General features: G+C 47.0%; 1 protein-coding gene across 4 annotated transcripts in view; it reads left to right on the forward strand.

The window, feature by feature from the left end:
• Positions 1-397: 397 nt before the first annotated feature.
• SRRM3 (serine/arginine repetitive matrix 3) overlaps positions 398-21,507 on the forward strand; it is a 110,463-nt gene continuing 89,353 nt past the window's right edge. For all 4 annotated transcript variants that reach the window (XM_083479296.1, XM_083479297.1, XM_083479298.1 and 1 more), the window contains exon 1: positions 398-722. The gene's annotated coding sequence lies outside the window, so the exon portion shown is untranslated. The remainder of the gene's footprint in view (positions 723-21,507) is intronic.

Consider the following 21,507-nt stretch of genomic DNA (forward strand, 5'->3'; position numbering starts at 1 on the left):
AAATAAATGCAACCAGGATGCCCTCCCACTAGCCTTTTCTCACTGTTCCCCCCCCCCCTTTTGGAAAAACTATAAATTGAGAAAATGCACAACATTCACCTACGAAAATATGGCAATATGGAAAAACTTCTGTATCGACCAAACGTCGATTTCCAAAGAGGTTCTCTTTGATTCCTGCGGTTTGTTTGGCATTTCCCTTTTTAACATTGCCCTTTGCCCTTTCCCTGTAGAATACTTTCGGAGCGGCTTTCAAAGCCAACGGCGCCGAGTGCAATAAACCGAGAAGCTCTCAGACTCTTCTCCAGAATCCAGCGTGATTCCCCCCCTTTCTCCTGCGCCTCCCGCTCTTCTCCTCTAGGGGGCTCTGTGGATCGGGGAGGAGGCCGTCCCTTCTTGCACCAAGCCAGGGCCGGCTCTATGGCACGGAGCTGTCCAGCACTTCAGGAGGCGAAGCTCAGTAGTGGAGGATGCTGCAAAGAGGGAGCCCGCAAGAGCCTTGAGGGGAGCTGGGTGCGCTCGGGAACGGAGAGGGTGGGCTTTGGGGAGGGTGCAAGAACAGGGTGGGGTGTCCCAGGGCTGGTTGGCCCAGGGCTGGCGGGCCCAGGGAGCCAGGAGGACTGAGCTCTAGCGGAACCAAGGAGAACGAGGCTGGCAAGAGCGAGGCCAAACCCCATCTGCAGTTATTGGCACGGACACAAGATTGCGCTTCCTTCTCCAGCAAGGTAGGGAAAGGAGATGTGGGGCGGCGGGGGGGATTCTGGCTGGGGGTTGGGGGGCTGAAGGTGTGCGCTCTGCCTGCGTCTGCTGGGGAAGTGGGAGCAAGGAGGGGGGGGGCAATTACAGATCGCAAAGGCTTGTTAGAAGACACAGCCGTTTTGGTGTCAGCGTCTGGGGCGGAGGGAGGGAGGCAGAGCTAGCAGGAGGTATCTTGGCTGCAGTCCCATCTGCTGTGTGCTTGATATTTCTTTGCAAAGAGCAGGTGGGGAGGGGGGGGGGAGAGGCACCATGCAAGGGCTGGGGGTGGGGAGGATTGTCCGCCGTTGTGTCTCCCGGGAGGGGAAGGCTTAGAAAAGGCTGGTCTCTCCCAACAACCCTGTTCTCCTGCATGCGTTGGAAAACAAATAAGCAAGGCTGGACGGGATGAGACTCTGGTTGAGGTTGGGTCGATGATGCAAAGGGAGGCGGGTGTGTGTGTGTGTGTGCCATGCCTCTCCCCAACAACACACGCCCAAGACCTCAGTTTTCTAGGATAGAAAAGGGGGAGCAATACTCACAGAGAGAGGGGGGAGGGGGAGAGGGAGACAGATGGAGGGGACACTGAACTACAGTAATTTGACAGCTCTCCTTCAGAGGCTGGTGGGGAAAAGGACAGACACTGGTCTTCTCCTTGACTAGCTGAGCTTAGTTGTCTAGGGACACGGATAGTGGATGCTGGGATGTTAGAGGCAAAAGAGTCGCTTTGGTTCCCTCCCCCTCCCCCCAAAAATGTTGGGTCTTTTTCCCCTAAACGGGTTTTTTCCTCTAGGTTTGCAGCCAGGAGCAAAGGAGGGGAAAGTTTTCCAGGGGAGAGAAATGCCGTTCTTAAAGGAGAGGAGATGGAAGGGTTTCCTTGGGGGTCTCTCAGATGTCCTCCAAGCTCAGGGGGAGATATCTCATCGATGCAATTTTGACCCAAGGTAGCCGGGAGAAGAAGTTTGCTCAATTTGAGGATGGTGTGCAACCTCTGAATTATTCATCGTGGAGGGCTTGGAAGGATTCCCAGGAAATTCTGAGCTGTAAATTTGAAGGGGCGTTGCTGGGAGGGCGGTGGGTTACAGTTGGCATTAGATCACTGGAAGAACTGCTCTTCTGATAATAGGAATGTGTCTGCTTTTTTGGTGGAGGTGGGGGAGGTGTGTATGCCTCTATCTATATTTATATATCTGGGCATGTGGGGATTTGCACAGTAAATCAAAGTTTTGTGTATTGAATGTGAGTTGACATACAGGAATATGGAGAGGAGAGGGAACCCTCACAAACTTCGTCAACATTTAAGGAAGCAGTGAAGGGTTTTGTATGAAATTATTCTTAATAATAATTATAATAACAATAATAGCTATTATCTAACATTAATCTCACGCTTGGCATTTTTAAAGTGCTGTGCATATATTAAAAGGTGAGCAGTCCCCACCCACTGGCTCAAAACCTAATAGACATGACACAAAAGGAAAAAAGGAATGAGGAGGGAAGAGGAATGCAAGCACTGGGACATCTGCTCCTTCACTAGCTGGAGATGAGGCCAGACTGCTTCTTGCTTTGACCTGGAGTTCTTCCTGGGGGGGTCATGGTGGGGGTTCAGCCTCTCAGTGGCCCTGGTTGGTGCTAGAGGATAGTCTGCTTCGTTTCTGCTTTGGAGCCCCAGGACAGTTGAAATGGAGTCTTCCGCTCCTCCTAGGAGACAGGGAGGAAGTAAAGTTACTGCTGCTACTTCTTTGGCCAATGGATGGTGCCATGCAGGGGATACATCTTTTCCAGGGCCCCTGATGCCCTGACCAAGGGCAGAAGGGACAATGTGCTGCTCCCCTTTGGTTTTGTTGTCCTGGGGCATCAAATAATTACAGGAACAACGACAGTTTCAGGCAGATGCCGTGGCAACAATGCAGCATAATTATACCCAAATGGAGGATAAGCCTGTGAATGCACTGTAAATGTTAGCTAAATGGAGCCTTCATGGACACAGGCACTGTACCTTGGAGTCCCAGGTGTCAGGGGCAAATAATCAAGGTACAGTCCTTACCTTCATGCTTGCCTGAGGGTACTCAGGGTCACCTGGCTGGCTGATAGAGAGAAGTTACAATGGTCCATATCTGAAGCTGCCTTGTTGCCCCTGGGGTGGGTCTGGAGGCTACAGCTGCTGCAGAATGAAGTAGCTTGGTTGCTTGTGGGGGCAAGCTCCCACCAGTATATAGCACCTTGCTTGTGGGATCTGCATGGGCTGCCAGTCTGCTACTGGGCCAAATTCAAAGTGTTGTTACTAAAACACAAGTCTCCATACAGCTCAGAACCAGGTGACTTAAGAGGTCGCCTCCTCCTTTAAACACACAGTAGGTCACTGCAGAGGCGTTTCTCCTGCGAGTTCCAAAGATCTCAGAATCCTTCTCTGCAGGACCTCAGAGCAGGGCCTTCAAGGTGGCTGCCCCTGTTTCTATGGAACAACATTCCTGACAACATACAACAGGCAGCCACTATCTGTATTTTCCAGAAATGGTTGAAGACCCCTTTGTTCTCATGGCCTTTCCTGGCTGCATAAGCAGGTGTTTACCATAAGTGCCCACTTGTTGGGGTTTTAGTCTTAGAAACATAAACATGTAGAGTTGGAAGGGTCCCTGAGGATCATCTAGTCCAGCCCCCTGCAATGCAGGAATATGCAGCTGTTGGGGATCGAACCTGCAACCTTGGGGTGATCAGCACCACGCTCTAACCAACTGAGCTATCCAGGCTTGCTTTGAGCGTGTTGGTTGTTTTTATGTGTTTAACGGTTTTAATTATCTTGTGCATAAATCGCCTTGATATGGTGGTTTAGAAGGTGATATAATAAGAAAAGAATTATCAAGTTGTAGTAAGTTGGAAGGGACACCAAGGGTCATCTAGTCCAACCCCCTGCAATGCAGGAATTTCAATTTCTGCAGGAATCCCATTATCATCATAACAGTGATGGTGTCCCACCGTTACAGCAACTCGCCCAGGATTGTCAACTCCAGCAACTGGCATGTTTGGAACTTTGAGAAAGTGCCGTAGGTGCCAGTCACCAAAGAGGGGTGTGTGTGGCACAACGCAAAATGGGTGCCACTTCGGGAAAGAGTGGGGAAAGAGGCAGGGCCGCAAAATGATGCCCCGCCAATCAGCCGCCTCATCAATTGCGTGTGGGGAGCCCACCTCCTCCCTTGCTGACGGAGAGATGCTCTTTCCACATCTCATCTGTTCAAAACAGAAGGGAGAGAGGGTGCCCAGTCCTGGCATCCAGTGAAACGTGGGCATGTTTGAGGAGCTGTGTTCAAGGTAGGAGGGACCAAGCCAATGCACACAGGAACTGAGCAGGAAGAAGGACCTCCTGGATGAGGCCAGTGGTCCATCTGGTGCCGCATTCTGTTATCACGGTGGCCAAGCCTGTGGGAAACTTCCAAGCAGGATCCGAGCACAAGAGCCCTCTCCCCTCCTGTGGTTTCCAGCGACTGGCATTCAGGAGCAGTACTACTTCCAACTGTGGAGGCAGAGCGTAGTGATTGTGGCTGGTAGCCATTGAGAGCAAAGTGTCTCCTGCGCATTACGGCTTTTGGAGGGGTTGTTTATCTTTTGCAGGTGCACAGTGGTGACCACGAGCCCTGGTTTGGCCTGGCAAGGTTTAATGTTGCTGGAGATCCTCTTTTGATGGATCGAACCCAGCCAGGGGGCACCTGCTTAGCCAATGAGCTCTTGCATCTCTTCATTTCATTTCTGAATCGCATCGCATAAAGCATCTCAAAGCCATTTAGCAATAAGAAACCTACAGAAAAACAATTTTGAGTCCGGCACAGATCTAAGTCAAAGACCGTTATGTGTTTTACAAAAGTGCAGTTCAAGTGTCCAGAATGCTTCCTAGGCATGGCCTGAATAATCCTCACAGCACCCCAGTAATGTAGGCCCACACCCATACTCCAACCAATCTCTTTCCTGGGCAGAGGTCTTCCCCCTTCCACCCCTGTGTAGCAGTTGCTCCAGCTGTTTATAATTTCTTGCAAGGCTTTAAGCATGTAGCATTCCTGAGGGCTTTTTTTGTGGGTGGGTGTGGCCTCACTTGTAGCAGGGCTCACTTGCTCGAGCCATTCCAAATCACTTAGGTTGTGACTCACCCAAACTGTACACCCATCTGTCTGGAGTGCGCTTCCAGGGGTGAAGTCAAACCACTGTGTTAGCAGCCTCAAAGTGACTTTCCTGGGGCGCAAGCATGGGCAGTGTGTATGGACGTCTTGGGCTGCTCAGGCAACAAGACCCCCCTCTCAGCCTCGCTGATGTGGTCCAAAGGAAAGCAGAACCATGCATTTGGCAGCAGTTTGGCTGCAGGAGTTGCCAGAAAGAGGTATACAACCCTCTTAGGGACTCCAGATTTGCGTAGGGTTTACTCCTTAGTCTTTTCTCCTCCTGAAAATATCCCGCAAGGCATTGAGGTTTAGAATCAGGTTTCCTTCTCCTAGATGGGCTGCCTTCCCAGGTTGATGAGCCCCATCTGCCCCTCACTTCCCTCTACAGCACAGGCAAAAACCGCCTTCTTGACTCATGGACCCACGATTGGTCTCATCAGCTCAATCTGCCAGAGCCTGTCTTCACAAACAGAGGAAGTCCCTAACTCACAGAGGGTCTGAGACCCATTGGCTACCTTCATTTGGTTTAGCTGGCCAGTCAAAGTCGTTCCCAGGGTGTGGCCTCTGTTACATGCTGAGAGCTTCTAGTAGCCACAGGTGAGAGCTGAGTGAAGGGTGGGGACCAAAGGTGAACAAACTCTCCCAGAAGGGGTATGGCGTGTTCCCCACCAGAGGTACTAGGTAAAGGTAAAGGGACCCCTGACCATTAGGTCCAGTCGTGGCTGACTCTGGGGTTGTGGCGCTCATCTCGCTTTACTGGCCGAGGGAGCCGCCATACAGCTTCCGGGTCATGTGGCCAGCATGACTAAGCCGCTTCTGGCGAACCAGAGCAGAGCACGGAAACGCCGTTTACCTTCCCACCAGAGTGGTACCTATTTATCTACTTGCACTTCATGCTTTCGAACTGCTAGGTTGGCAGGAGCAGGGACCGAACAACAGGAGCTCACCCCATTGCAGGGATTCGAATCGCCAACCTTCTGATCGGCAAGCCCTAGGCTCTATGCTTTAACCAGGTACCAGAGATACTACCCCTCCTCTAACACCCCATACAGCCCTAGAGAGATATAATACTATACTATTTTTGTAGTGTGATGCTCTGGAGCTCTGCTTTCAGGGTATGTCTAATGGGGGGACGTATTAAATTATTGTTGATATTCTCATCATGATTACAGCTATATTCCACCCATCCTCCAAATGACCCCCATTTTAATTCACATCAGTCCTGCAAAGTGGGCTAGGTGGCAAGATGAGAGTAATGGGCTTCATGGTGGCTGAGGAGGGAATCTGACATTTGATCTGCCCTCCCCAGCCTTGATTACACCAGTCTAGCTAGAGAGCTGAACCACCCATAGATGAAGCTGCCACTGAGGTTAGCGATTTGCTAAATATGCCCTCACTTCCCAGGACAGAGGCGAGGGATGCTTTTCAATTCGACCACCACATTCCTCCCAGCGTGGGAGGTGGAAAATGGGGGGGGGGCACTTTTCACCTAGGCAAAAACATGTAAGGAGTGGACAAAGAAGGGCCAGTGAGGGGTGTGGCTTAGGGGAAAGGGTGTGGCCTAGAAAGTGGGTGTGGCTCAGACAGAGTGGGCGTGGCCCAAGTAGTCGGCATGGCCTGGGGAGATTTCTGAGTGCCAGACAGATCAGCCAAGAGGGTCACCTTTGGCCTGAGATTCGCTGTCACTGTCCTGTGACTCATATATTGGGATGCCTTGTGCTAAATCCTGCTTGTGGGTTTCCCACCGAGGCAACTGGCTGGCTACTGTGAGAAAAGGATGCTAGTCTGGACCATTGGCCTGGTGCACAGCTGGCTCTTCTGGGAGCTGTAGTTTGTTAAGAATGCTTAGAGACAAGAAGAAGAAGAAGAAGAAGAAGAAGAAGAAGAAGAAGAAGAAGAGCAACAACAACAACAACTACACCCTGCCCACCTGGCTGGGTTTCCCCTCCCAGAACTATAATTCCCAAGGTAGTTTATCACTCAGTCCCTCTTTACAATGAACTCTGGGGACCCATAGCAAACTACAGCTCCCATAATTCCTTGAGGGAGGATATGACTTTTAAAAGTGATATCACAGTGCTTTTATTGCATGGTGTGAAGGCGGCCTATGTCTTCCTGATAACTGTTTTATATTATTTTATACATGGAGCTTAGACACCCTTTTATTATTAGAATCGTAGAATCGTAGAGTTGGAAGGGACCCCCCAAAGGTCATCTAGTCCAACCCCCTGCAATGCAGGAATCCCAACTAGATCATACCTGACAAGCGGCCATCCAACCTCTGCTTAAATACCTCCAAGGAAGGAGAGTCCACAACGCCCTGAGGGAGTCTGTTTCACTGCTGAACAGCTCCTGCTGTCAGAAAGTTTTCCCTGATGCTTAGATGCTTAGATGGAATCTCCTTTCTTGTAACTTGGTTAGAGTCCTACCCTCCAGAGCAGGAGAAAACCAGCTTCCTTCCTCTTCCATGTGGCAGCCCTTCTGATACTTGAAGAAGGCTATCATATCTCCTCCCAGTCTCCTCTTTTCCAGGCTAAACATACCCAGCTCCTTCAAGCGCTCTTCGTAAGCCTTGGTTTCCAGACCCTTGATCATCTTTGATTGCCCTTCTCTGCACACCTTGCAGCTTGTCAACGCCCATCTTATAAAACTATGTTATTAATATAGTTATAACACTTTGTCAACAAAACAAATTAAATGCTCTATTGGGGGAGGGCAAGTTACAGGAAGAGAGGGACGTAGTTGCATGGGGCATGTAACCCTTTCAGGACTTCCTCACCTTTAGTCCTGCTCACAGTTGCTGTGGAGGAAACCACAGGTTTTTTTTTTATTAAATATTTATTGGTTTTTTAACAAACATACACACAATACACAATACGCAATACACAAATACACACACAAAAACAAACATGCATAATTTCAAATCCTTTTTTCTTGAAACTTACTTCACCGACTTCCCCATACCTCCCCTTTCTGCATCCCAATTCACAAATTGTTTCAGCAAATTCTTCCACAGTTTTAGGGCCATCCAGTGAAGGTGAAAGTCAGAAGACGTGAGCCTCAAGCCTCTCTGCCTGGCCCTTGGAACTGTCCCTGGCTATGCTCCTCAATGACCTTGCCTTGCACTCTCCTTGAGTGTTTTTCCTTTTTTTTTTTTAATTTTTATTTGGTTTTCTGCTTTTATAAAGACAAAACATACACAAAGAAAAAACAAAAGACAAAAACATGTATAAAATCAGCAAATCCCCATTTCATAGCCTTGTTCCCTGACTTCCCCCCACCCCCCCTCATGCATCCCAGTTTCAAGATTATGTCAGCAAGTTGATATTTCTCCTCTTAACAATCTTATTCATCTTATTTCCTTTTTTATAATAAAAATTAATTTTCATAAGTTGGACTTAAATTCTCTTCCATCGATTTTCATTTTATCTTAATTAAAAGTCATCTTAACCAAACCTAAAAGTCTTAAGAGTTTTTAAGAGTCTCTTCTTCCCTCCCTCCCATCCCCGGTTTTTGTCCCTTCCCAATAAAAATCCAAATTCGAAGTTCTCAGCCTGGGTTCCTCACGTCCGAGGCTTTCAAATCTATTTCCGTTCCTCTCCGCCTGTCCTGTTGGTAGTCCTTTATAGCAGTCGTCAGATCTGGGAAAAGTTCTTTCACCATCAAAGTATGTCCTCTTCCGACAAGAAGATTCAAAGGTAGCTGCTGAAGTATTTCCACAAAGTCTATCTCTTCCAAGTCTAAGTCCAAACGGAGGCCCCAATCATATTTCTTTATTTTAAATTCCTGTACTCCATTTTGTCTTGGGGCCTCCTCCTTCTTCTTCTGTATCTCTCGCAGACTTGTGGTGGATATGTTCCCAGCGTCTCCTTGCTTGTATTCCACAGATGTCAACTTTTGGTTGTTGCTTCCCAGGATTACTTCTTCTTTTTCTTGTTGTTTAGTCTCTTCCAGCTCTGTAGATATTGTTTCCCAATCAGCTGTGGATTCTTTCTCATTAAGGTCCTCAATACAAAGAGCAGAGTTGCCTGTTCCCAAGGTCATAGTCTCAAGTTGTTTGTTCATGGCCAAGCTCTGCTCCTGTAAGATTCCCACCAATTGAAACATCCTTTCGATTTCCACTAGTAACTTTCCTTCCACAGCCATTGTATCCATTGTAGTTTCACAGAGTTCCCCCTAGGGGGAATCTGGTTACTTATTTGCCTTTTCACCAACAATCCTTTAACTGATTATTATTACTTTGTTTCCAACAGTTTCAGCTCAATTATGACTCGTCTTAGTCCATAGGAATCTTAAATGGCAATTTCTCACTTTAAACCGCCCGTTTGGCAGCTTTGACAGCTGTCAAACTCCGCAGCTCTAACACAGGCACAAAGGCAGGACGTTCCCGAGCCCGGGAGGGGGGGTTGTTTAAAACAAAAGGAAGGTTTCCAAAACTCCACTCTCCTGCACAAAATTTCCTTTAGTAAAATCTTGAAAGTTAGTGTCCTTTTTAACTCACCCCGCCAAGGGTAGGCTCTCCAGCTTATCTCTTGTGTCGTTGCTTAGATGGTCTGCAAGAGGGGGGGTGCGGACTTCCTTTTAGCACACCCCCCGGTCGTCTCCAATTGAAGGTAAAATTTTTATAAAGTCCCAATCCGTCTTACTCACGGGTGATTCTTTCAGTCCAAATTTTCAAGGAAGGAAGTCAGCGCTCTCCGGTCATGGCTCGCGGCTTCGCTCCACCGAGGTAGCGATCGACTCTCAGTGCCACGCCACCCCCGTATCCCCTCCGCAGCCTTTAAAAAGGCTCTTTGCGAATCAGGGGGGGCGCTTAAGGCACCCGCCGAGTCTTCAGTCCGCAGGCTTCCGCGCCTGCGGTTTTTAAGGGTCCCCGCGTCGCCGGCGCGGCAAAGACCCATCCTCAGTGGAGCCGATTCCCTCCGGAGCTCGGAGGGAATCCGCCATTTCCAGATCGCGTCAACCCGGAAGTCCTCCTTGAGTGTTTTTCCTTGGCTTGGATGTGTCCTTGAACCCTGATCTTGGTTTTACGGGCATGAAAGAAACTAGCCGACTTTGGATAGGCAAAATTGGCACCCCTTGATGGACCCATCTTTGCCTCTGAGAACAGAACGCAGCCCTCAAAACGTTGCCCAGTCCAGCATTTAGCCCTCAGGTAAAAAATAAAAATGTTCAGGTTTCTTTTGGCTAAGGAAGAAAAACAATCTCCATATATACATGTTGTCTGGCAGTTTCCCAGCTTTCATACTGGAGGAGGTCATTTTAAGGAGAGAAGCTAAACAAGGCAGAGGGTACTTTAGGTGTATTGGTGTGTTGGCGTGAGTGTTTGCAGAGCTATACATATATTCTTTCCTCCCTTTCCATCCCTCCCCCCACCTCGCACTGCTGTCACCATTCTCTGGACAGGTGGCACACCAACTTACATAATCCTATCAGCCCAGGAATAGCTGCTTCTCTTATATAACTGTGATCAATGAGAGACAAGATGGGACGGAAAGCCGTCAGACAGAAAATAAGCCAGGTGGGTCAGAGGAAATGCAAGGCATCTCCATGCTGGCCGCAGCTGCAGATTCACACAGCACAGGGTTAAACTATGGAACTCAGTGCTACTGGATGCACCTATGTTCTTGTTATGCATATATATTGGGGAGGGGAGAACCTTTGGGCCAGATGTGGCTCCTCAACCTTTGCTATGGATGACCTCAGGGCACACACCACTTACCAGCTGTGTCTACCCAAGTGCTTTTGGCTGCCAATAATGTGTCCTTGAATTGTGATTGCGGAAGGGTCATAGTTCAGTGGTAGAGCACCTGCCTTGCATGCAGAACGTCCCAGGTTCAATCCCCTGTGGCATCTCCAGGTAGGGCTGCCTAAAAACCTTGAGGGATGTTGCCAGTCAGTGTAGACAATACTGAGTTAGATGGACTGAAGGTCTGGCTTGGTATAGGGTTGTTTAACGATGTATGAGAGTGCCTTTTGCTTGTACAGATGAGAAGATCTATCCTTTTTGGTTTTGTCCTTTTGGAGGAAATTCATTCCTCCACCTTATGCAACAATTTGCGATTATATTTTTTTGGAAGGAAAAAAAAACATCGTGAAAATTCATCAGCAAGTTTCTCCTAAAAACACATTTATTTATGCAGATTTGACTAATTTGCACATTTTTGCAAACAGTTCCTCCTAATGTAAAATATATTTCTGCATGTTATTTCCCCCCACCCCCGCCCCCAATGCATGCAGTTTTGGCAGAGGAACAGCATTTGCAAAATTCGGATAGGTGTAGATTTCAAGGGAAAGTTGTGATTCAGTTCTCAGATTGTTTTGGAAAGCGTGAATTTGATGGATGCGTCTTTCAGTGCGAATTGAATCACATTTCTGTTCTATCAGTGTTCTTTACGGCATGAATGTGGCCTTGGATGACATTCCCATCCGTGTTCGTATGGGGAATACCCTCAGACAAGAAAAAAGAGATATAGGTCCAACCATGCAATAAACCCCTTTAAAAGTTTCCACTCATGAAAGGACTCCCACATCACTAGGGATCGAGGGATCAGCTTTCCACATTCCCAGATCAGTTTGCAATTTCTTTAGGGTTGAAAAGATTACATGAAAACCCACCAGTTTTTGCATGAGAATTTCCCCCAACTGAACACATGTTCCTGTGCAACTTTGCACCCATTTCTGCAAAGCAGCTTTCTCTCACAGCATGCATTTGGGTCTGTTATTATTATTTTTTGCTAATATGTGCATTTATCGAAACACACTTTGCCCCAGTCAATGCATGTTTGTACATCTCACTTGGTTGGAGAACTGCACTGCAAATTTCGAAGAAGAAGTGTGGGTTTCAAAGGACGGTTGCGTTTTGGTTGCTGCATTGCTTGGGAATGTGCAGATGTGGGAGGTTTGCTTTGAAAGGTGAACTGAATCAGATCTCTCTCTCTCCCACCCTTACGGTGTCACCGCCAACTGAGCTGGCACTCTGTCCCAAACCCGCTTTTAACACTGCGGCTGACACAACCAACCCCCGCTGTTTGCTACGAATTATGACGCTTAAAGGGAGAACGACAGGGGAAGAGAAGCAGAGAGAAAGAAAGAGAGCTGGACCTTGATGCCAGGAGAGCCAAAATGTTTTTTCTAGCCATTGCAGCCCTGTCAGCACATTCCTGCCAAGAGATGAGATTTATTGAAGCTGTTTACCTGGCGCTCTGCTGACTCCCGAGACTTAAGAGTGTTAGAACAGAAGAAGAGCTTCCTGGATGAGGCCAATAGCCCATCTGGTCCAGCATCCTGTTCTTCCAGGGGCCAAGAAGATGCTCCAGTGGGAAACCCACAAGCAGGAATTGAGCAACAAGAGCACTCTCCCCTCCTGTGGTTTCGAGCCTCTGGTATTGAGAAGCATTGCTGCCTTCAACCATGAAGGCAGAGCACAGCCAGCATGGGTAGTTGTTGTTGTTTAGTCATTTAGTCGTGTCCGACTCTTCATGACCTCATGGACCAGAGCAGGCCAGGCACCCCTGTCTTTCACAGCCTCCCGCAGTTTGGTCAAACTCATGCTGGTAGCTTCGAGAACACTGTCCAACCATCTCGTCCTCTGTCATCCCCTTCTCCTTGTGCCCTCCATCTTTCCCAACATCAGGGTCTTTTCCAGGGAGTCTTCTCTTCTCATGAGGCGGCCAAAGTATTGGAGTCTCAGCTTCAGGATCTGTCCTTCCAGTGAGCACTCAGGGCTGATTTCCTTCAGAATGGAGAGGTTTGATCTTCTTGCAGTCCATGGGACTCTCAAGAGTCTCCTCCAGACCATAATTCAAAAGCATCAATTCTTCAGCGGTCAGCCTTCTTTATGGTTCAGCTCTCACTTCCATACATCACTACTGGGAAAACCATAGCTTTAACTATGGCGAAGGGGCTTGAATAACTCAGAGAAGCTATGAACTATGCCGAGCAGGGCTCCCAAGATGGACAGGTCATAGTGGAGAGTTTTGACCAAATGTGATCCACCTGGAGGAGGAACCGGTAAGCCACTCCAGTATCCCTGCCAAGAAAACTCAATGGACAAAGACAACAAGCATGGCTAGTAGCCATCTATAATAATAATAATAATAATAATAATAATAATAATAATAATAATAATAATAATAATTTATTTATACCCCACCCTCCCCAGCCAGAGCCGGGCTCAGGGCAGCTAACACCAATAAAACCACAGTAAAAACATAATGGGGAGGAAAGGGGGGACCAATTTAAAATGCAGGTTAAAATGCAATTTAAAATGCAGTCTCATTTTAAAGTAGCTGATAAATCAAGGCCATAAGAGGAGGGAAACATAAGGGTCAGATCAAGTCCAAACCAAAGGCCAGGTGGAACAGCTCTGTCTTGCAGGCCCTGCGGAAAGATGTCAAGTCCCACAGGGCCCTAGTCTCTTGTGACAGAGCGTTCCACCACGTCGGGGCCAGTGCTGAAAAGGCCCTGGCCCTAGTTGAAACCAATCTAACCTCCTTGAGGCTTGGGACCTCCAAAGTGTTGTTATTTGTGGATCTTAAGGTCCTCCGCGGGGCATACCAGGAGAGGCGGCCCCGTAGGTATAAGGTATATAAGCCTTGATCCTCCACGAATTTGTCCAATCCCCTTTTAAAGCTATCAGTGTTGGTGGCCATTGTTGCCTCTTGTGGGAGTGGGTTCCATAGCATTAACCTGGCACTGCATTAAAAAGTCCTTTCTTATATCTGTCCCAAATCTTCCAGCATTCATCTTTCTTGGATGTCCATAAGCTGGTCTGACTCAGCATAAGACAAGGTCCTCTTTTCTTATGAGACTAGGGCTGCATTCACGTGGCAGTCTATTCCTTCCCCCTGACATTTCTCTCTACCTGTTAATCGCCACATCAGGGGTGCCAACTTGAATAAAATATTGGGGACATGGGATGGGGCGGGTAGAGCGGTTGTGCTTTGCATGCAGAAGGTTCAGTCCCTGGCATCTCCAGGTATGCTCCCATCTGGGGGGAAAAGAAAAACACAGAGAGCTGCTGCCAATCAGTGCGGACAATACTGACCTAGATGGACCAGTGTTGCAACTCTATATAAGGCAGCTTCCCTATGTAGGTTATGGAGGAAATCTGGTGCCACCTGGCACTCCAGACTTGGATTATCACATTGCTGCCTGCCTGGCACTCTGTATTTTCATGTTTCGCAGATGGAGGACTGCTCTTGTTTTTGCTTGGAACATATCACGTGTGCTCACCGGACTGCAATTCCAAGGGATGAGGAGTGGCTTAAAAATGGAGATAAACAATAGAAAATAAATTTGGAATGTGTGAACGTCAGAATGACCCGCTGGGTTGAGTCAGCTGCCTACGCAGTCCAGCATCCTGTTCCCACAGTGGCCAGCCTGTGAAAAGCCTGCAGGCAGGATCCGAGCACAAGAGCCCTCTCCCCACCTGTGGTTTCCAGCATCTGGGATTCAGAAGCAACCATGGAGGCAGAACCATTGATAGGCTTTTCCTCCATAAATTTGTCTAATCCTCTTTCCAGGTTGGTGGCCATGGCTGCTCCTTGTGAAAGGGACTTTCTCATCATTACCCATCTTTGTGGGCAATGTCGGGGATTAAACTGGGAGCTTTTTGGGTGCTCTACCCCTGAGCGATGCCCCATTTTATATGTGAGCATTTGAAGGTGCCTTCTGCTGAGCCAGACCGATGATCTATGTAGCCCAGGGCTGTCCTACGGCGGGGAAACTGTGGAACTCGCTGCTGCAGGATGTTTCTGGAAAGGCTTCCACACACATGTGTTAAACACACCCACCCCATGGTCTAGCTTCAGCTGTGATTACCCAAATGGAGTCTCCACTTGTATACATTACCAGACCCTCCAAGTGTCCCTCTTTTCCAGGGATGGTCCCATTGGCCATAATGGTTCAGAGTGGAACCTCCATGGTTCAGAGTGGAACCTCCATGGGTGATTTACAATGGGCCGCCTTGCTTTCTGAGTCCTACTTTGTTGATGCAAGCTACAAGAAATGAAATGCTTCCCTTCCTAAATTAGGCTGCTGAAACAAAGGGGTTTTTTGAGGGGAGGGGAAGAGGGAGGGGATTTTTGTGCGAAGGGTCTTTGAGCACAGTACTGATCTTCAATCCCTAGGCTGAGCATGTTCTGAGAGGCACCCTTGCTCCTTCATTTTCAGCATAGATCCGCCCTCCTGAGATCCTCAGGGTCTAGAAAAAATAAAATAAAAATAAATTCTGCAAACCTGAAGTCTGCCTGCCCTTGGTGCACAGTATATCTCTGACCCCCAGATGTTTTAAATAAGGTGGTTGACTCTCCTGCATTGGAGGGTCTGAAGCAGGGGTTGGCTGGCTTTCTTTAGCTGTGATTCCTCCAATGCCGGGGGCTGGACTAGATGGCCCTGGGGACCCCTCCCAACTCCACAATTCTAAGCAACGAGGCAGGTGCTGGTGTTGGTGTTAAAGCCCTTTTCATAAGCCTCCTAAAAGCATCCCACTGACCACTGTTAACAGAAGGAGTATGAGAGCAAACATGGCCACTGTTTGCTCCAGCAACGTGATCCCTACATTCTGCAGTCAATGGCTGATATGCAGCCAGGTTACCATGGGGAGAGGCAGGCACTGTGTTTGCAGGATTCCCCTGGGGGACTCTCACAAGTGAGTGTCAGGGTCTGTTTACTAGCATCTGTTTGGCAAGCGACAGAGGGCTTGCACCTGGGCGGCGGGGGGGGGGGGAGCAGCGAGCCACGTCGCTTCTCCAAAGGGCTCATGGGCATGCCACTTTAAATAATGAATATGTGTAATAATTTGTTGCACTGTATATTTTAAATGAGGGTGTTTTACTGTCCTGATGGAGCTGCTGTTTTGTGTTTTAATTACGCATTGATTATAAATTTTGTAAATAGAATTATAAAACCCACTTAGAAGCCACTTTGGCATAGATCTGTCGGTGTTACAGGTGTCACAAAATACCTGTTCTGCATTTGTAAGAAATCAATTTTTTAGTGTGCTCTTTGGAACTCCCTGCCTCTTGACACAAGGTATTCACGGCATTTTTGTCAGTTCCTGCTAAAAGCATTTACATTTAGAATGCTGATGTTTTATTTTTAGTTTAGTTTATTACTCTTCTCAATTGTTTTTACAAATACTGCTTTATTGTTTTTTTAAATTGCTGTGAGGTTTTCCACAATCAAGCGGTATATAATTTTTATGAAATAAGTAGGTAGGTAGGTAGATAAGCCACATATAAAACAACAATAATGCTTATTATTTATTAATTAAGCTTAATAATCTATTTTATAAACAAAAGTATCTCAAAGTGACTTACAACAGCAAACAAACAAACAAAGACATAGACATACATTTAAACCAGCATAAAATAGAACAAAGGAAAAGCTAAAAGATGATCCTATTTTTAGGATCCACCCGCTTAAGGAGGCAACAGATAACCAAGAGCCAAAAGTTTTTTTTTTTTTAAAGATATTTATTAAAATTTTACAGACAATAAGAAGTTACAAAATTAAAAATAGGAAATAAAAAAGCATAACAATAATAAAAGAAAAAGAAATACAAAAATACAAAGACAAAATACATAAAAAGTAAAAAAGAAAGTTAAAAAGAAATCAATATTTTCATGTCTTATATTTCATTTACTTGTTTCCTGACCTCCTCACACACCCCTTTTTTGTATTCCAGTTCACATGGTTAGTTCAGCAAATCCTTACCCTCTATCAAAAGAGCCAAAAGTTTGAAGGAAAAGAAATGTTTTTGCCGGGCACCTAAAGATATGTAATGATGGTACCAGGCAAATCTCCCAGGGGAGAGCATTCAACCAGTGGGGAGCCACCACTGAAAAGGCCCGCCCTCGTGTTGCGACCCTCCAGATCTCCCATGGAGGGGAACACAGAGAAGGGTCTCAGATGACAATCTCAGGGTCTGGGCTAGTTCTTATGGAGAGAGGCGGTCCTTGAGCTATTGGGGCCCTGAGCATTGACAACAGAAGTAGGCTATTCCTGTCCATCATGGTGATTATTTCACAGTGGTTTCACACTTAATGTGGATAGATCACTAGGATTAAAGTGGTAGGTGGGTGTGAATCCACCATTCAGTCACTCTAACAACCAAACTTCTGAATTGACGCTCACAGTAAAGCAAAGACCAGGAACCTGTGGCCCCCCAGATGTTGTTGGACTCAGCCCCACCTGCAATCCCCAAAGGTCAAGGTACAATGGGAGTTATAGTCCAACAACATCTGGAAGGTCACAGGTGCTCCTCCACACCTGGAATGAAGGGGGGTTTAAAGCACCATCTCTGCAAGAAATCTTCCTGATTTACAGGTTGGAGTTGCATCCACTTCGTGTGGTGTAGTGGTTAGAGTGTTGGACTAGGACCTGGGAGAGCAGGGTTCAAATCCCCACTCAGCCATGATGCTCACTGGATGACCTTGGGGGCCAGTCACTGCCTCTCAGCCTAGCCTAACTCACAGGGTTATTGCAAGAATTAAATGTGGAGGGAGAGAATTAAGTATATCACTTTGAGCTCCCTGTGAGACTGGGGTGGGATATAAATGCAATAAGTAAACAAATATACTTCATTTTCAATGTTTTTATTACTTTCCGTTAACAATACAGGCAGTGTAGGGAAGAGATATTTTCTTAATGCTATAAAATATGAGCATGGGCATGGAATCGGGAAGAAATTTAAAACAGCATCAGAAAGGAAAAGGAAAAATCATGACCAACTGAGAAAACTGTGGTGCCAAAGAAAACCAAGATAACAGCAGCAGCAGCAGCAACAACAACAAGAACGACAACAACAACAACCTGCCCATCAACTCAAGGTTTCAGTAGCTGGGTATGAAATAGCAAGAGGCTTATGACCTCATGCTTTGCTGCTGTTGTCTCATTCCAGATAGAATCCACAGGAACAACTAGAAAAGCGAAGTGAGGGTCCAGGCAGGAGAGCAGCACCATGGACAGCTCCAAGTGGAGCTATAAATGAATGTTGCTCCAGCAAAGATCCAGATTCAATTGTGGGCTTAAATTGACTGGGTCCCATGACATCTGAGGAAGGGAGTGCACTCTGCGATGGAGTGCACCCCACCGCTTGCCTCCACTCTCGCCCTGCCTTGAGATCTTCGCTGCCACCAGATAGGAGATTAATTATCTTCCAAGCTGCTGCTTATCAAACAACCTCCAAATATTCCCTGGGGTCTCTCTGTTGCTTCCGTAGGTGGCACGGTTGAAGGCTATAGCCACAAGGCTGTTTGCATTAAACTGAGACCACACAGGTTTATGAAAGAGGAATTGATTTACTAAGGAGGGAGGGAGAGAATATGGAATATAAAACATGCAAAAAGTTACAAATGTTTGAAACCATCACCCCTTGCTCTTTCTGTCTTTCTGCTACTTTCCCTCCCTCTATCAACCCTCTTCTCTTTATTACTTCCTGGCCCCCTTTCTCTCTGTTTCTCTCTTTCTGCGCTACCCCTTCCTCCTTCTGTGCTGTCCCCATGAAATTATCCTAGATCCACATGAAATTGGGGCAAGGGTCAACATGGCTCTAGGGCCACTCTAGGGAGGGAGCTGAACCCTGAAAAATGACAAGAAAGTAACTACTATTATGTGGTGTGGTTTTGTTTTTTTAAAAAATGGCATTAATAAAAGACAAGAATACGGATATAAGTAGAACAAGGATTCACCAAGGGATATCACTTCTGAGGAAAATCAGGACTGTCCCTAATAAATCGGGTCAACCACAGCATGCGCAGCTTCAATGTTTCTCCCCCTATCTGAGAAGTCGCACCTGCCAAAATTCTCTCTTTTATTCAGATATTTGACAGTTCTCTCTCTCTCTCTCTCTCTCTCTCTCTCTCTCTCTCTCTCTCTCTCATTTTGCAGCTGGTCAGGCTCAATTCTAAAACAAAAAACAAAGAACCACCCAAAATGAAAATGTGGTTCACTTACAATAAGCAGTTAAATGCCATGGGAGGGTGGTGTGGTGTGGTGTTGGGGTAGCATATGCTAAGTTCTGACATTCAGCGGATTTTAATAACTACTGGTTGGGAGGGGGGCAGCATCAAAACACTCGGGGGGGAGAGATATCGTAAGCTGGGATTTAGCGCATCGCTGGAAATAATATAAGAAGGGTTTTAGGTGGAATTATAAATGGCTGGGGGGTATTATATAAAAAGTGAGGGACATCTACCGCTGGGCACTTCTCTGTTATTCAGTGTTTCGAGAGCACTTAAATATGTATAAGATGCTTGGGAAATAAGAAGTAATCACCCCTCATCCAGGACTCCTTGTTGGTGGTAGACATGGTGGAGAGTCTTATCTGGACCATTTTTTAAAAAATGAACTAACCCAATCTGTACTTCCCAGGCAAAAAGTGGGTCAGAATGAAGTTCTCTTCTTCTTTTTGCACATCTGCAAATTTTGGGATTTGGTTTTCATCTGGAAAGAAAAGCAACCCCGAGATGCATACAAAGAACTATGGCTGGGCTCTGTCTCCACAGTCTAAGGCAGCAATGTTTGTGGACACCAGCTGCTGGAAACCACAGGAGGGGAAGATGCTCTTGTGTTCGGGTCCTGCCTGTGGGTTTCTCACAGGCATCTGGTTGGCCACCGTGAGAACAGGAAGCAGGATTAGATGGGCCATTGGCCTGATCCAGCTACCAGACTCTTCTTATGTATGTGATGCGTAGCTTAGGATAGCACGTTTTTTGGGGGGGATGCATATTTTAGGGTACAATGGAGACAAAAATGAGTATTTTGTGGAAGAGACACGTTCCTAAACAATTCAGATGTCTGTGTGGATTTTACAAATAAAATAAGATAAAATGAGTTTTTTCCATGTGGATACAGAAATGGAGCAGGCTTATGACAGAGCATGTACAAAACTGATGGAGGTCAGAAATAGATGGATCTGCCCATCCTTTTTCGGTGGAGGCCTGTAGCTCACAGGAATCCATCCATAGACATCCAGATGCCTTTGAGAAGGTGATTCTGAGATGCCTACTACCTGTGGACATTAAGGTTCCTGATACCTTCTTCCACTTATAAGGAGCAGGTTCAAAAGGAGCAAGCAGCTTCCTCTGGAGATCATGTTCCTCTCCCTGATTTTGCAAATGGACATCGGAAGCTGTCTTATATCAAGTCAGACCATTGGTCCATCTAGCTCAATATTGTCGGCACTGACTGGCAGCAGTTTTCCAGGATTTGGGGCAGGGGTCTTTCCCAGCCCTACCTGAAGACTCTAGGGATTGAACTAGATACTGAACTGTGGTGCTTCCATTAAAAGTAACGTAAGGCGCTGGTCTTCATGGTTCTGATTTAAACCAGAACATAAATTACATAGGAAGCTGCCTTACATTGAATCAGACCTTTTTGGCTTCCTCCAGCTCTGTACTGCCTACACCAGGCATGGCCAAACTTGGCCCTCCAGCTGTTTTGGGACTACAACTCCCATCATCCCTATCTAACAGGACCAGTAGTCAGGGATGATGGGAAATGTAGTCCCAAAACAGCTGGGGGGGGCAAGTTTGGCCATACCTGGTGTACACTGTTTAACCTCTAGCCCTATGTGGAGATGCTGGGGATTGAATCTGGGACGTTCTGCATGCAATGCTGGTGCTCTCTGTCACTGAGCTGTGGCCCTTCACCTCACTTGCAATACCTCAGTTCCCACCTCAATGTGCACTGGGGCAGTCCCACGTCTTCCATCGTGCCATGGCTGTTGTCCACCTGAGATGGCATCTATTATTTTGCTTTGCATTCACCCAACAACTGGGGTTTCAGAAACCAAGGGAATGTGATGGGTTTTGTGATGTAAAGCAGTAGCAACAAAACAGGCTGGAGGCTGTATGATGCATTAGATGCACACACTTTTATTATTATTGAGGTTGTAGTTTCATTTCATTTCATACCTGGCCTGCGCCTTGAGGTCTTTCATCTTGCAAGGTTCTCGTAGGGATATCATGGGGAGGGAGAGAAGTGAGTACAGTCTTACCTTGGTTCTCACACTTAATCCATTCCGGGAGTCTGTTTGACTTCCAAAACCGTTCGAAAACCAAGGTGCAGCTTCCGATTGGCTGCCTGAACTCAAGAGGAACATTTCTGAAAAATGTTCACAAACCGGAACACTTACTTCTGGGTTTGCGGCGTTCGGGAGCCGATTTGTTTGACAACTAAGCCGTTCAGGAACCAAGGTACCACTCACTGTACACCACCTTGAGCTCCTTGAAGAATAGATGGGATATAAATTTATGGAAGGACACACGCCCCTTTTGGGATTCCTGCAAAGGTCACACACACCGAAGTGACATTTGCTTGCCCTGGTTTGAGGTGCTGTGTGTGGTGGGGAAGATGGCAAAGTATGCCATTAGAAACTCAGAGTTCCAGGGCTCCCATGACATCTCTGCAAATTTAAAGCCGCTTCAGATGAGTCTAAGAGGCGGCTCATTCTGTTCCTCTTCCTTTTCCACCCATCCACCCTCCCAAACTCTGACTAATGGGAATGTCAGGGCATGGAGGGAGAGGAGGAATTGCATCTCCTATTAGATTGATTGGCGCCCATCACTGGTTGCTAAGCAACCTGGTTGCGGGTTCACCCGGCTGTCTCCAAATGGGCTTA

The sequence above is a fragment of the Podarcis liolepis genome, assembly GCF_965112155.1.
Source record: "Podarcis liolepis genome assembly, chromosome: 16".
Taxonomy (NCBI): Eukaryota; Metazoa; Chordata; class Lepidosauria; order Squamata; family Lacertidae; genus Podarcis; species Podarcis liolepis.